Here is a 14,618-nt window from a genome sequence, read left to right on the forward strand (position 1 = left end):
TTACTTATGAATTATATTAATGGTTCATTATACATTTTAAAAGATACTGGTTGATTCATGGAAGAGACTCAGACAGTTGTCAATCTTCCATGGTTTACCTATGCATTGGAAGGGCTTATCTATTCCATAATAGTGTTGGGCAGTTTCGTCTATCATAATTCGAATCATGTCCAGTAGATTTTGGTGTTCTCTGTCGTTCAGGTGGATCATATCTTTCTGTAGCATCTTTTCTGAGGCCGTTCTCCAGTTCTTTTTCTGGTAGGAGTAAGTTCCCCCGTAGTGCAACATGGGGTATGGGGCCAGTTTCCTCAGCATGTGCTGATTTAGCTTCTCTTGTATATGAATATACTCGAGAGGACTAGCGAAGTATCTGGGTTTAAGCCTTGGGTAGGAATTTATCCAAATGACAGGAATCATCCCGACTCTGCCCTGAATGGCAAGCATGACCTCGATGATATGGTCAGCAAGTGTTTCGGGGTTGGTGTCGGGCTGAATGTCATTGCCCCCGATATAAACAAGTGCTATATCTGTGGCTTTGGATATTCGGCTCAGTCTACTTCTGCATGATGAAACCCTGGCCCCACTTACTCCGTAGTCCAGTATGTTGTGGCAATTGTGGATCGGTTGTTTTGTTTTCTTGGCGTACTTCTGGAGATGTCTGATGTAGGATGATCCAGTTAGTGCGACGTTCGGTTTACTGGCCATGATGAAGAATGATTAGACTATATTGTTTGTGGTTTTATATCCTGTGCTTGACACTCTAGACCTAATTGACTAGTGAAGCTGGGTCTTGACTGTGGGTTAGATTGTCATGACACGCGGCTTGCTTTCGAGCTTCTTTGTTTGGTCCATGTTCGATCAGTTGTCATTGATCTTTGGGGGAGTTTGTTCAATTAATCAGTGTGGTTTCATAGATTGGTTGATTGGTCTATTGAATCTTGTTAATGAGGTAGGGAGGTTTACGCTTCCTTCGAGAGGACATTTTTGCGCTCCACCCTACTGTTGATTAGTTGGTTTTATTAGTTGATTTATTAATTTTATCGGAGTTATATTAGTTGTGTAAGGCGGATTACGCTTCCTTCTAGAGGACATTTTTGCGCTCCACCCTACTATTAATTAATTGGTTTTATTAGTTGGAAGATTAGTGGTTTTATTATAAATGTAGGGAGGTTTACGCTTCCTTCTAGAGGACATTTTTGCGCTCCACCCTACTGTTGATTAGTTGGTTTTATTAGTTGTGTAAGGCGGTTTACGCTTCCTTCTAGAGGACATTTTTGCGCTCCATCCTACAGTTAGTTGATTGGTTTAATTAGTTGATTTGTTAATTATATCGGAGTTATATTAGTTGTGTAGGGCGGTTTACGCTTCCTTCTAGAGGACATTTTTGCGCTCCACCCTACTCTTAATTGATTATATTCATTATTTTATATATTTGGTCATCCCTATGTTCTCAATAAAATCCCAGACAAGTTGTGATGTCCAGTGTCTATCGTCGGGTTGTGGAGAGAGGAGTGATTTGAGACAGAGGGTGTTTCCCCTCTCTGCTAGATTCTTAATTACAGATTGACGTTCTTTGTTCAATTGATTGCAGTCAATTAGCAGGTGAGACGTGGTCGCGATTTGTCCACATGGGCATTTAATTGGATTGAAGGTGAAGTCTTTTATTACGTTTATCGTTTTAAGCCTCGTGATGAGTTTGCATATTTTGATTGATGGATGATTGGTGTAAACCTTGTCTACAAGATTGCTATCAATTTGATAGCGATGAGTATTCTCTTGTTTTAGACGGGTTTTCCAAACATTTTTAATTTTATCTTTGGCTATGCTTGTGAATTCTTGACTGCTGTATTCTAAATTTTCTATATCAGTTAATGTCAACCCTTCCTTGGCTAGCTTGTCAGCCTGTTCATTGCCGAAGATATTGATGTGGGAAGGGATCCATGCAAGGACTACTTCTCTTCCGTTATTTTTGATTGTTTGAATGATATATCTAATTTGGTGGATTATGTCCTGTCTGCTTTTGGAATAGTCTGATTCGATGGATTTAATGCTACTTAGTGAGTCTGATAGGATAACGGCTTTTTGGGTGGCAAGCCATTCGATTGCAGTTTTAATGGCCATCAATTCTGCGGTGTACACAGAGCAATGTTCTGGTATCCTTTTCTTGATGTTTAGCTTTACTTTGGGGATGAAAATGCCGTACCCTGTTAGTCCCTGTGTATTATTTTTCGACCCATCTGTATAGATTTTAATATAGTCTGCCCATTTTGTGTCTATCAGCTCTAGTGTTAGTGCTCTAGCCTCTATGGGATTATCGTGTTTGTTTGTATGATTGGATTGCTTAATTGCCAGGGTGGAGTGACGGGATAAGTTTTTGTTTCTATTATTGTCCCTTTTAAACCGTGTTTATTTAAGACATCGTTTGACATTTGCCCGAATGTCATAGGACGCGTATTTTTCCTATAGCCTATTCGTTTGAATTGTTGGAGGCACTTATATGTCGGACATTTTCTTTTAGCATTTGCAGTTTGCCCCAATACTTGAGTGACAGTTCCTCTCGTCTAAGATCAAGCGGGAGTTCTCCCATCTCTTGTAGAAGGGCAACTGTTTTGGTTCCTATTGCGGCTCTTGTGGCTAGTCTTAATGCCTTTCCTTGTATTATGTTTAATTTATTGAGCTGTGCATCACTTGCATTTGCATAAGCTAGACATCCGTAGTCGATTACCGAGCGGATGAATGCTCTGTATATTAGCATAAGAGTACTTCTGCTTGCGCCCCATTCCATTCCTCTGATGTATTTCATTAAATTGAGTGTTTTTGATGTGCGACTTACTACGCTATCTATATGTGCTTTCAAGAAAAGTTTTGAATCAAATATCATTCCTAAAAATTTGGCTTCTGATTTAAATTCAATTTTTGAGCCGTTAAGACTTAAGTCGATTTTCCTGTTAGTGTCAGTCGGGTGAAACAGCATTGCCACTGTTTTCCCTTCTGAGATTTTAAAACCCCAATCGTTTGCCCATTTTGAGATTTGTTTTAGGGTATATTGAAGCGATTTTTTGATTATGCCTATGTTATTTGAAGCTTTCCAGAACGAGCTGTCGTCAGCAAATAGTGCGGATTCAGTGCCCTTCCCCCCGTAGCTAGGAAGGTCATTTATCATTATGTTAAATAATATTGGGCTGATAACGGATCCTTGCGGCGTTCCGTTTTCCATTTTGAATTTGTCACTTAAGCAATTACCTACACGTACTCTAATGTGCCTATCGTTTAGAAAGTCTTCTATCCACTTGTACATTCTTCCTTTGATTTTCGCGTTATGGAGTTTGTGCAAGAGACCATCCACCCATACAAGGTCAAAGGCCTTTGTTAAATCAACGAAAATCGCGCATAGATATTGTTTAGCTGTGAAAGCTTTTGATATATCATGTTGTAATCTAATGATATGGTCTGCTGTCGACCTGTCGGAACGATAGCCACTTTGTTGTGTCGTGAAGATGTTGTTGCTTTCACAGTGGAATTTTAGTCTGTTTGTAATTATTGTTTCTAGTGTTTTACATAAAGTGGATGTTAGACTGACTGGGCGATACGACGTTGTTTCGTTTTTGTCTTTATTTGGCTTATGTAGGGGAATTACTGAGGCAGTTTTCCATTCTTGTGGAGTTTTTCCCTTCGTCCATGAGAGGTTAAAGATATCAAGGACTAACGCCAGTGCTTTCTCGGGTAGATTTTTCAGCATTGTGTATTTTACACAGTCTAGCCCTTCTGCACTGTCGGTTTTCGTCCGTAAAGCTTTTTTTAACTCATCTATATTAATGGGATTATTGAGATCTGTTTCGTTATCCGCATCTTGGTGTATTATTGGCGGTTGGGTTTTTAAAAATTTGTTTTTAATGGCCTTAAAAGTTTCGTTGTGTTGGCTGTTGCTTGAGCCATCCGCGTAAGTCTGGCCTAACAGGTTTGCTTTGTGCGTATTATTTAGGGCTGTTTCTGTTTTATAGTTTAATAGAGGTATATTTTGTCTTACTTTTTTACCGGTGATTCCTGATATTTTGTTCCATACTGTTTTAATTTTTGTTCGATCATTAAGCGAGCTGCAAAACTTTTGCCAGTTTTCTTCTTTGGCTTGTTTGATTTTGATTTCTGCGGACAGTTTTGCCTCATGGTAGCCATTTTTTGTTTCCTCATTCGGCCTACGTTTGTATTTTCGTAGCGCCGATTTTCGGTTGTTGACTAGAGTCTGAAGATTTTCTGACCACCAAGGTTTGGGGGATTTCCTATTGGTTTCTTTAGTTCGGGGGATAGCTTGCTCTGCTGAGCCAATTATTGCCTTAGTTAGATTATTTGAAAAGGTATCGATATAGTCATGTCTTATTGACTCGAAGTCCCAGCCATTGCATAATTTTTTGTATAGTTCCCAGTTTGCCTTGTCCATTTTCCATTTAGCCTGACATTTGATGTTTTCTGAGTTGGCGGTGTAGGCTATGGCGGTGTGGATTGCTATGTGATCGCTGCCTAAAGTTTCGTCTCCTACTCCCCAATTGCAATGAGGGAATAGTTTTGTTGAGGCTAGTGTCAGATCAATATGGGTTCCTTTTTTAGAGTTTTTCCCTATGAAAGTTGGCTCGCTATTGTTTTCATTGAGTAGTAGAAGGCTGCTGCCTTCTATGTACTCGTACAGTTCCTTCCCATCTGTGTCGCTCGCTGGTGAGCCCCATGCCTTATGATGGCAGTTGAAGTCTCCACAAATGATTAGGTTGTCTCCCGGAATTTGTTTGAAAATCCTATCGTAGTCTTTGTTTTTTATTTTAGTAGCTGGTGGGTTGTAGACATTTACTATGCTTAACGTTTGGTTATTTCCTATAGCAATGTCAATCGCCATTAACTCTAATTTACTTGTTTGATTTATTGTTAACCTGCTAAAAGGAATGTTGTTTTTGACATAAATGGCGAGACCGCCTCCTTTTGATTGGCCCGGTCGATCATGCCTTACCATTGTGTAGCTGTCCAAATTGATATCATTGTTTTTGGGAGTTAATCGTGTCTCTTGTATACACAGTATGTCTGGGTTGTTTTGATAGACATATTGTTTGAGTTCTATCAAACGAGACCGCAGCCCATTCACATTGAGTTGAAAGATTGTGATTGGCTTCTCCATTGTAAATGATAATGATTTGTTTATTTAAGTTATTAGTATGTTTACAATCCGTCTTCCTTATTGCTTGTACTGCATGTACGTTTGTTTTGATTAGGAATTTCGGTCTCAGTGATCATGGGATTATCCCCATATCTAATTGAGTTGTCTTCGTCATCTGTAGCAACTAAATCTATGTTTCTTTTTGCCGACAGCCTTGAGTGGCTTCGGCTTCTGCGATCTTTAATTTTAGTTTCGGAGGGTGGGGGCATGTCAGTGTTTATTGCCGTTTTCTCTGTTTGGGAAGGTTTTCCCTTATTTTTGGGGGTTTTGGTTATTGTAATCAAATTTGATGTGTTTAATATTACTTTCCCTATTAGAATGTTTCTTTCCTCCTCATTTTTAATTGAGCCGAGTTTTGTCAACTCTTTGCAGAAGCTGACAAACTCTTTTATACCTTTGAATTGGGGCGTAAACGATTTATCGGATTCGGTTTTGCTCAATTTTTGGGGGACTTCCTTATTATTAATTGATGGTGCTGTCGTTTTTTTAGGCATTGTTTTATTTGCAACGTGTGCCGTTGCTTCTCTGTGGCTGATGCCATGCGTATATTGTAGGTTTAGTACGGACTTTGTGCTTAGATATTTTGGACATGTCGGTGAGTCGGCACCGTGGTTGCCTCTGCAATTGACACATTTTAACTGTGAGGCCCTGCAGTCTTTGGTGTTGTGGGAGTTTCCACATTTCCCGCATATGGCCTCACTCCTACAGAATTTTTCAACGTGTCCTATCCTTTGACACTTCGTGCATATTTTGACCTTGGGGATATATGGGTGTACGGGACGTCTCTCGTACAACATATAGATTATTCCCTGCGGTGTTTCATTTTTATTGAAAGTGATTTGAACGGTTCTTATATTTTTTCCCTGCCTTACTGGGTATTGGTAGACGGCTAATGGATTATAGCCCCCTAGTTTTAAATTTTCTTTTATTTCGTCGTCCGAATAGTCCTTAGGGATGTTGTAAACAATTACCCTGTCCGTTTGGTTGTGCTCCGACATGGAGATCTCTACGTTGAGGGTCCCTAATATTTTTACAGTGGTGGCCAGTTGGGCATCTTCCATGTTTTGAAATGCAATCCTAACATTTCCATTGGCAAGGATCCGTATGTCTGGGAGAGCTGCTGTCCCCCATTTCATACGGATTTCATCTCCTATTTTGGACACCTTGGTGCCCTTAAAGGATTTCCCATTTTTGGGAGTACATAATACGATAAATTTATACTCCGGCACCGATTTTGATGCGAGAGCTGGTTGGGGAAGGAGTCGAAAGGTGACGAAAGTCTGAAGCCTGACTTTTGTTGAACAACTAAGATTAGCCCGCCCGCTAACTTGAGTTGTTCAGATGACGAATTTGGCTAGATACTTAAGAACAGATAACAAATAAAAGCAAAGAGAATAAGAATAACTTACAGTATAGTTTGATCCTAATAATCCAATAATCCACTAAGCACAAGAATAGATGTTAACAGGGCAAACGCTAATTAACAAGTGAGTGAGTGAGTCAAACTGCCAAGAGAACTTTTATGTGTACGCCAATGTGTACATTGGATCTCAGGGGAAACCACTCTGAAAAATCAAGATGAGCTTTCTCGGTCAACCCCAAGAGGTAACCTGTGGCCTCCATGCTAGTATTCCAGCACCTAACTCACTCAGTCACCATGGTCGTCTTCTAATTACTGCGACATTGAAACCATGTGACAAACAAGGATTATAAAAATAGATTTTTACGGCTTAGGTAGTTCCTTGGGATTAAAATTTTTGATACATATAGATACATTAGTTTCAAATCACACAGTTTGTATATATGGTATGGTAGCTTTAATGGTAAATTACATATCATGTATTTATTTTTTCAGTTTCAATATTGGATGTATATGCAAATCACCCAGGAAAAGATCATGTAACAAAAGAAATTATAAAAGTAAAAAAATGGAAGAAGAAATGGCTGGAAAAAATGATGATAGAGCAGCTTTTTCTTGGTGGGTAACTATTCAATTCTTATAGAAAAGATTGCTGTTATGCTATTTTGAAATCTAAAATTCAGTTTAGTATAGTAAAACTGTACACGTACATGTATGAGCACAGACAGAATCTTAGTTAGATATGACTGTCTCATCTGTGGCAAAGCAAACCAACACATGAAACAAAACAAATGTAGTTAAATTAACATTTTTTGACTTAATCAAAACTGTCTAGTCAATTTAAGCCAACTAATGTAATACATTGCATATTTTTTTTCAGTTAGCCACCTCGGAAGATCAAGACAGCTGGAAAGGGCTATTGATATTGTGGAAGTGTTTTCTTACAGAGGTTGCTTATCAGACAAAGGCAATGTAAGTACCATGCATATTTGCTTTTTGAATCAGGAACTGGTTCTATACACTTGGTGGGGGGGGGGGGGGTTGGATGGCCGAATGGTTAGCATGTGCGTGCTGTATCATACGGCCTGTCATCCTCGGTTGTACGTGACAAGGAGTAGGGTTGCCTGTTCAACCTCGTGGGTTTTCTCCAGGTCCTCCGGTTTCCTCCCACTGCTAAAGACCTATATGACTTCAAAACTATAAGATGGATGCAATGTTACACCCTTTCATAATCATTATTATAAAGCGTTCAAATGCATGAATTTGTAAAATATAATTAATATCATATTGTAATACTGTTTGCAATACTGTATTCACCACTGCCTTAGTGGAGATAATTGGTAAATTAAATGATTATTTTTTCATTTTGTCTTTTTTTCAAGACTTTTGTTCTGGCTTCTGACCCATTGAGGCATAATAATCTACCTGGGTCTGTAACTTGAAAAGACACAATAAGTATTATGCAAAGTTGAAACAAAATAGAGACTCAACGTGTGGAAAAATAAGTTATTTATTTAAAAATTGTGAACCGTAGAAAGTATATTTATTGCCAACTCAACCACATACTATCATCCAGGGTTTATGGACCTACTTATAGTCCAACCTTCGACGATGGGTTGTATGTTCAATCTAGTTGGAGGTGTACGATTGAACATACAATAATTCAATAACTCACTTCTCTTAGTATAATCTTATATTCTGTAACAATATCTAACAAAGATAATATATACATATAATACTGACCCACAGGATAAGTAACTTAATAAGGAACAGCATCTAAGAAATAACTTGTCACTATATCAGAGACCTGCCCTTCAGTATGTCCCGCTGCCTGCCTGTGGTTAACTCGCCTTTTTCTAATATATACAATTTTTAGGACTTTTATACCTTAGCTTTGTTTTTAGTTACAATATAATCCTTAATACCTTACTGGAATAACTTTACAATAGATAATAATTTATGAAACAATGTCTCTCTAATATAATTACAGAGTTTATTTTAATTAGGATTCTGGCTGATCTATAATGGCTCTGGCCTCAAATTAACTATGCTCTAATTCTACCTGGTCATAATACTTGAATATTAAGCAATCAAATTATTTTATAATTTTGAAAATGAAATGAAATGGGGTTTAACATCCTACTGTTTTGCTCATAAACTGGGCTAATGAAGACGGGCATACACCATACAGTGTGCTATGAGGGAAATTTTGCCCGGGCAGTGGCGCTACAGCCTACTCTTATATCGAATTCCAACTGCCAAGGGATCTTTTACATGCACGCCAATGTGTACACAGGACCTCGTTTTTTTATCCCATCCAAACGACTAGACAGCTGTCCTTGTCAGGTCCTCCGTCCTGTATCACTGACAAGGGGATGTCACGTCGGAAAATCTGGATGAACTTTCTCAGCCAATTCAGGGATCGAACACCCGACCTCCAGGCTAGTGAGCCAGCGTCGTACCCTCTTAGCCATGTGATCTCCTTATAATTTTGAAAAAGAATATAGTGATTGTAAAAGCTAATAAGTTATCAGTTGCATTTTATTTTTGTTTTTAATGTTAAATATCCCTCTCAAACACAATTATATTTTAATTCTCTCCAGAAATTTGTGTAAAATATAGACTGTAAATTAAAACTTTCATCTTTTAACTGTTGAGTCAATTTAAGTCATCTAATACATAGTATGTTTTTTTCCAGTTAACTACATCAGAAAGATAAAAACAGTTGGAAATGGCTATTCATATTGTGGAAACTTTTCTCACAGAGCTTGATAATCAGGCAAAATGTAAGTACCATACATATTTGTATTTTTAATCAGGAAGTAGTTTTATACACTTGCTTGGTAATCTAGTTATTCTTCTTGGGGCAATGCCTATTACTCAGCTATTTCAAGTACTTGGCATGCTTGATTTATGCCAATCACATCCATTGATTTCCTTCAAGTTATGATAGGGCCTATGTGTATTTTTACAGTAAATAGCAGTAAAATAATGATGGACAATATTTTACTTTTCAAATAGATTTTAAAGGGTAATATCCAATTTGTTGTCAATGGAAATAAAATAAGAATGGGTCCAAAAATAATTAGACATTGCCAAGTAAATAGGTGCTGCCAATGATGTAGTAGGGAATCTGGATTTGCAGACAATACATGTATGAACCGGGTGAATAGTTGACCTATTATGAGACTTCAGTCCCAAATCTCAAGACTTTTGGAATATTGGAATGCACGTAAAAGATCCCCTGGCAGTTGGAATTCGATATAAGAATAGATGATAGTGCCGCTGCCCGGGCAAAAATTCCCTCATAGCACACTGTGTGGCATATGCCCGTCATTATTAGCCCAGTATAGGAGCAGAACAGTAGGACGTTAAACCCCATTTCATTTCATTTTTCTGACTTTTAACCCATTTGATTTGAGCATAATAATCTGCCTGGGTCTTTTAGTGGACAAGACACAATAAGCGTTACGCAAAGTTGAAACCAAATAGAGACTCAGTCTCGATGTGGCAAAATAAATTGTTTATTTAAACATTGTATTCTTATTGCCTACTTTTTATTTTTTAGGCTGGAACACCCTTGAAAGAGTATTTGATGTATGATAACAACAAGAGAACCCAAGCATCAATTTATTTTATACTTCTGGGAAAGAATGCATTTGACCCAATTTTTAAATATTTATTTTTTGTTATTAATGTTAAATTTTCTTCCAAAACACAACTAGATTTTAATTCTCTTCAAATATGTATGTATAATATAGCAAGTAAACTGACATATAAATCACTTAGAATTTGGTCGGAAATCATAAAGTATTTAATAGGCATTACTAGAAACCAAATGTAGATCAAATACACCCAGAATTACAAAAAACCTTGACCTACATTAAGGTGACTTTCCCTTGCTTATGAAATGAAATACGTTTTAATATCCTGCTTTTCTGTGTTCTTAGAGTGATTCTACCCTACCCTTATATCAAATATTTCAACTGTCAAGGGTTCTTTAAAGGGTACCCAGGGGGGCCGAATGGTTAACACGCACACATTTGATCAGAAGGTCTGTCATTGATTCAAATAATTCAATTTTCAAGGGTTCTTCAAAGTGTACGCAGTTGGGTTGGTTTCGATTCTGGGGGGTGGGGGTGGATGGCCGAATGGTTAGCACGTGCATGCTGTATCATACGGCCTCCTGTCATTGAGTCAACTGGCATGGTTTCGAATCCCCGGTTGTAGACAAGGAGTAGGGTCGCCTGTCCAATCTTGTGGGTTTTCTCCGGGACCTCCGGTTTCCTCCCACTGCTAAAGACCCCTACGCGCTAGCGAATTATTGAAATAAAATTAAACCATATGTTAGTCCCAAAATGACCTAGTTTGTGTCGAGTAGACGTTAAACCCCATTTCTCTCTGTCTCTCTCTCTTTTGATTCTGGGCTTGTACCCAATTATCCCTTGCCATATCCAATACTGAAAAGTGGGAACTATGCCGGAAAATCCAGTTGAAATTTCTCGGCCAACGCCTTATGCTCACTGAACCACTGTGGCTTATGACTTGTGATTGTATATAAATCTTTTGTACATATGATATTTTTTTATTTCAATCCTGTAATCTTGATGCTTTGCTTCTTTTATTTATAAAATATTCATTTTGTTTGGGGTTTTTTTAATGAGGAAAAGGCTCTACATCATTTTATTACTCCTGCAAAATAGAGCAATTTTCTTTTGTTAGTTTTCTGTGTATGCTAGTTATTTCTAGATGCCTCACAAATCACTTGTAGTGTGATTTTGTAGCATTTTTCAGTTTTTGAAATTGTTTCAATTTAGTGCATAATTAATCTTATTAGTGCTTAGTTTGGATGTTATTAAATTTAGATATATTTGAATTATATATTTTGGGGTATGGGGTAGGGATACTGTGTACATATCTTTATATTCTCAGTTCTTGTTTTGGGGTAAAGAACAATTTAAATAGCTATTTTATATTTTGTGATGGGTAAAGTGTGTGGGGCAAAAAACAATTTAAATAGCTATTTTATATTTTGTGATGGGTAAAGTGGGTGGGGGGAGGGGTCATTATATATAACACAATATAATTTGTATTAGAATTGAAGTCTCTGTTTTTCTGTTAACATTTCAAATATCTATTTAGTTTTGATGTATTAATTTACTTTTTCCTATGATTTTATGAATAAATAATAATCTTACAAACATTTTTTTTGTTTCCTTCTTTTATCAAACTTTACAGGTCTAACAGAGCAAAGAGAGGGGTCCTGCATAGAAAGGTTGCTATGCTGGATATAAATTGGGGAAAAATACAACACATGTTTTTGATGATGGTTATACACAAGTTTGTATGAAACCACACAAGTTTCAGAAATTTCAACACAAGTTTCAGAAATTTTAACACAAGTTTCAGAAATTTCAACACAAGTATTGTGTAGATTTCACACAAGTTTCAACACAAGTTTTGTGTTGTTTGATACATTTTAACACAAGTTTTGTGTTGTTTCAACATTTAACACAAGTTTTGTGTTGTTTTAACACAAGTTTGTGTTGTTAAATAGAGACACCTAACTTGTGTTGAATTTAACACAAGTTTGTGTTGTTTCAACACAAGTTTTTTTCAGTGTATCAATAATTTCAACCTGGAAGAAATTTCGTAACTATTCTTTGTACATTTTCTATTGATGTAATGTTTATTTCTAATATTAAATCGAAAAGGTTCTCGTCGTTTGTATCACTTCCTTTACTACTACAATATGGGCTTCCTGTTAAAATTTCATCACCATCTATTAATTAAAATGTTGGTCCATGGACATGTAGAAAGTCTGTTATCAACTAAATTTCATTATTATGTGTTTTGTATTTATATGAATACATCGCTTCCGATTTATTTTAGCAATTCATATCCCGCTAATGAAATCTCAGACACTGTTCGTTGGTTTTATTTAAATAATTGCCATTACTTGTGGTTTAATGTTTTCATCATAAAGTTCAAGGTCGTAAATTTTATTCGTAAGCAATCAGGATTTGTATAGAAACAGATTATGTTTTCAAATTTGTCCAACGAACTTGCCCAATTTGTTTTGTGCTTATAATATATCCCTTAATGTATTCCCCCGAGGATTCATCCTCTAAATTCTGTGCTTTAAGTTCTTTCTAATTAAGTATCATTTTATGGTCTACAGGCACCTCTTTTAAACAACATTTTTCAATCGATGTTACTCAAATAGCCTAACAAGAGTCTCTGTAGTTTAACATCTCTGTCTTTCTTTTTTTTTACCTAACCTCGACACCTGAGTACATTTGAAATTTAAGGCCAAAATATAGAGGAATGATGTGTTTTACCTGGTCTCAAAAATTCAGCTCACAATATTTAGTCGTTTGGACGTGAACGTCATAAATGCTTATCCGCACACGTAACCCTTTTAAGATTTCTGGTTATTTTTTCGTTGGGTGACCTGATAATCGATTCCCATTCCTTTAGAGGATTAAACAATGAATGACCCATGTGCTATACTTGATAACGAAAGGTAAATTTCATCTACACATTATTTTGATAAAGTAAAAGTCTGGTTTATCCATAAGCCGCATAATACAGTTTGGTACACCGGTCTCCATTTCCAGATGAAGACCGACAGGTTTAAGTTGTTTGAAAACGTATCACAAATATTGAGTTAGTTGCTCGGCCCTTTGGTAGAGGATTTTAAGGGATTTTAAAACAAAATTACGCAGTTTTATTCCCCAACATATTATCGGGATTGGCCCTTTTTCGATTTTCTCAATCATCCATTTCTTTAATTATTATATTCTCCCAGAACGTTATCACTTTTATATGCCCACACGATAGAGGCTATAAGCTATACTTTTTATCGAATTTTTTCAAATTTTGTGAAGCATTGGGGTCATAAAAGGACACACCCTGTTAATATTCTGCTTTTCGCGACCGGTGTAGCACCATGGGTCGTCTGTCGGACATGCAGAGCGGGCACACGTTAAAAACTGATCGCCACATCCGGCGTATAATCCATGCACTCTTTTCATACCACATATCTTGGAACAGCACTTGATCGTCTAGTATTGGCTCTGGTTTTATTTGTAATGTACTTCTTATGACTCCAGTTGTATATCTTTAAATGTCATTCTGACATCCCACGTTATCAGTCCCAAAACATCGTATGATTAACAAACAAGATAACAGGAATAAAAGTACGGTTTCTACAGTTTTATATCAAGCTGGTTACATAATTTCAAGCATAGATTACAATAAAAGTCAAACCCTCTATCTCTTGAAGCTATAACTTTTAACAGATTTGGTGGGAAGCATTGGGGTCTGAAAACTAATGATTTTCAGCGTTCTGCGACTTTCGGTTTCCCTCATCCCCTTTGCCGAAAACCTTGTGAACGCGATAGAGCTATAGGTTTTTTTTGTTTAGATTGAAGCATTGTGGTCATTAGAGGACACACCAGAGTTATGCCCTCTTTTCCAAATTTTCGAATTTGGTGATTATCTGAAGACTAATCCTATCGATATGCTGCTTCCCACAACTCTATGTTCCGGGGTCATGCCGAGAGCATTGTGAAAGCGATAAAAGCTATAGTTTTATACGGAGTTGTTTTTTTAAATTGGCTGGAAGCAATGGGGTGATGCGCATATTAACTTCATTGATATCTAGCGTTCTGTGACTTCTGGTTCTGGATTTATCTCCCCTCTAACGAAATCAAATTTTTGTGTGAATCATTGAGATCATGAGAGGTCGAACCCTCTAGCGAAATCGTTGTCAACGAGATAGAGACTTCAGTTTTCAACAAATTTATACATTTGGTTTGAAGCATTAGAGTCGAACCCTATTGATACTCAGCGTTTAACAACGTTGTGTTTTGGCGTTACTTCGTTTGCTAATAGCTGATACATATAATCAGCGATGACAAAGCTCTTCCAAGTTTGTTTTTGTTGGCAATCTATTGTTTATAAATGTCTACATCGTTCATCTCTCTATCAGCTTTTAAGTTAGTCTCTGCTTTCTCTTTACATTTTGTGCAGAAACAAACAGTGAATGTCCACCCT

At 37.1% G+C, this 14,618-nt stretch overlaps 1 long non-coding RNA gene across 1 annotated transcript; it reads left to right on the plus strand.

Annotated features, from left to right (window-relative positions):
- Positions 1-6,716: 6,716 nt before the first annotated feature.
- On the plus strand, positions 6,717-11,203 carry LOC126820994 (uncharacterized). Its single transcript, XR_008788314.1, has 5 exons — positions 6,717-6,931; positions 7,053-7,175; positions 7,438-7,529; positions 9,256-9,343; positions 10,126-11,203. It is a non-coding gene; the product is annotated as an uncharacterized LOC126820994 (long non-coding RNA).
- Positions 11,204-14,618: the final 3,415 nt, after the last annotated feature.

The sequence above is a fragment of the Patella vulgata genome, chromosome 5 (assembly GCF_932274485.2).
Source record: "Patella vulgata chromosome 5, xgPatVulg1.2, whole genome shotgun sequence".
NCBI lineage: Eukaryota > Metazoa > Mollusca > Gastropoda > Patellidae > Patella > Patella vulgata.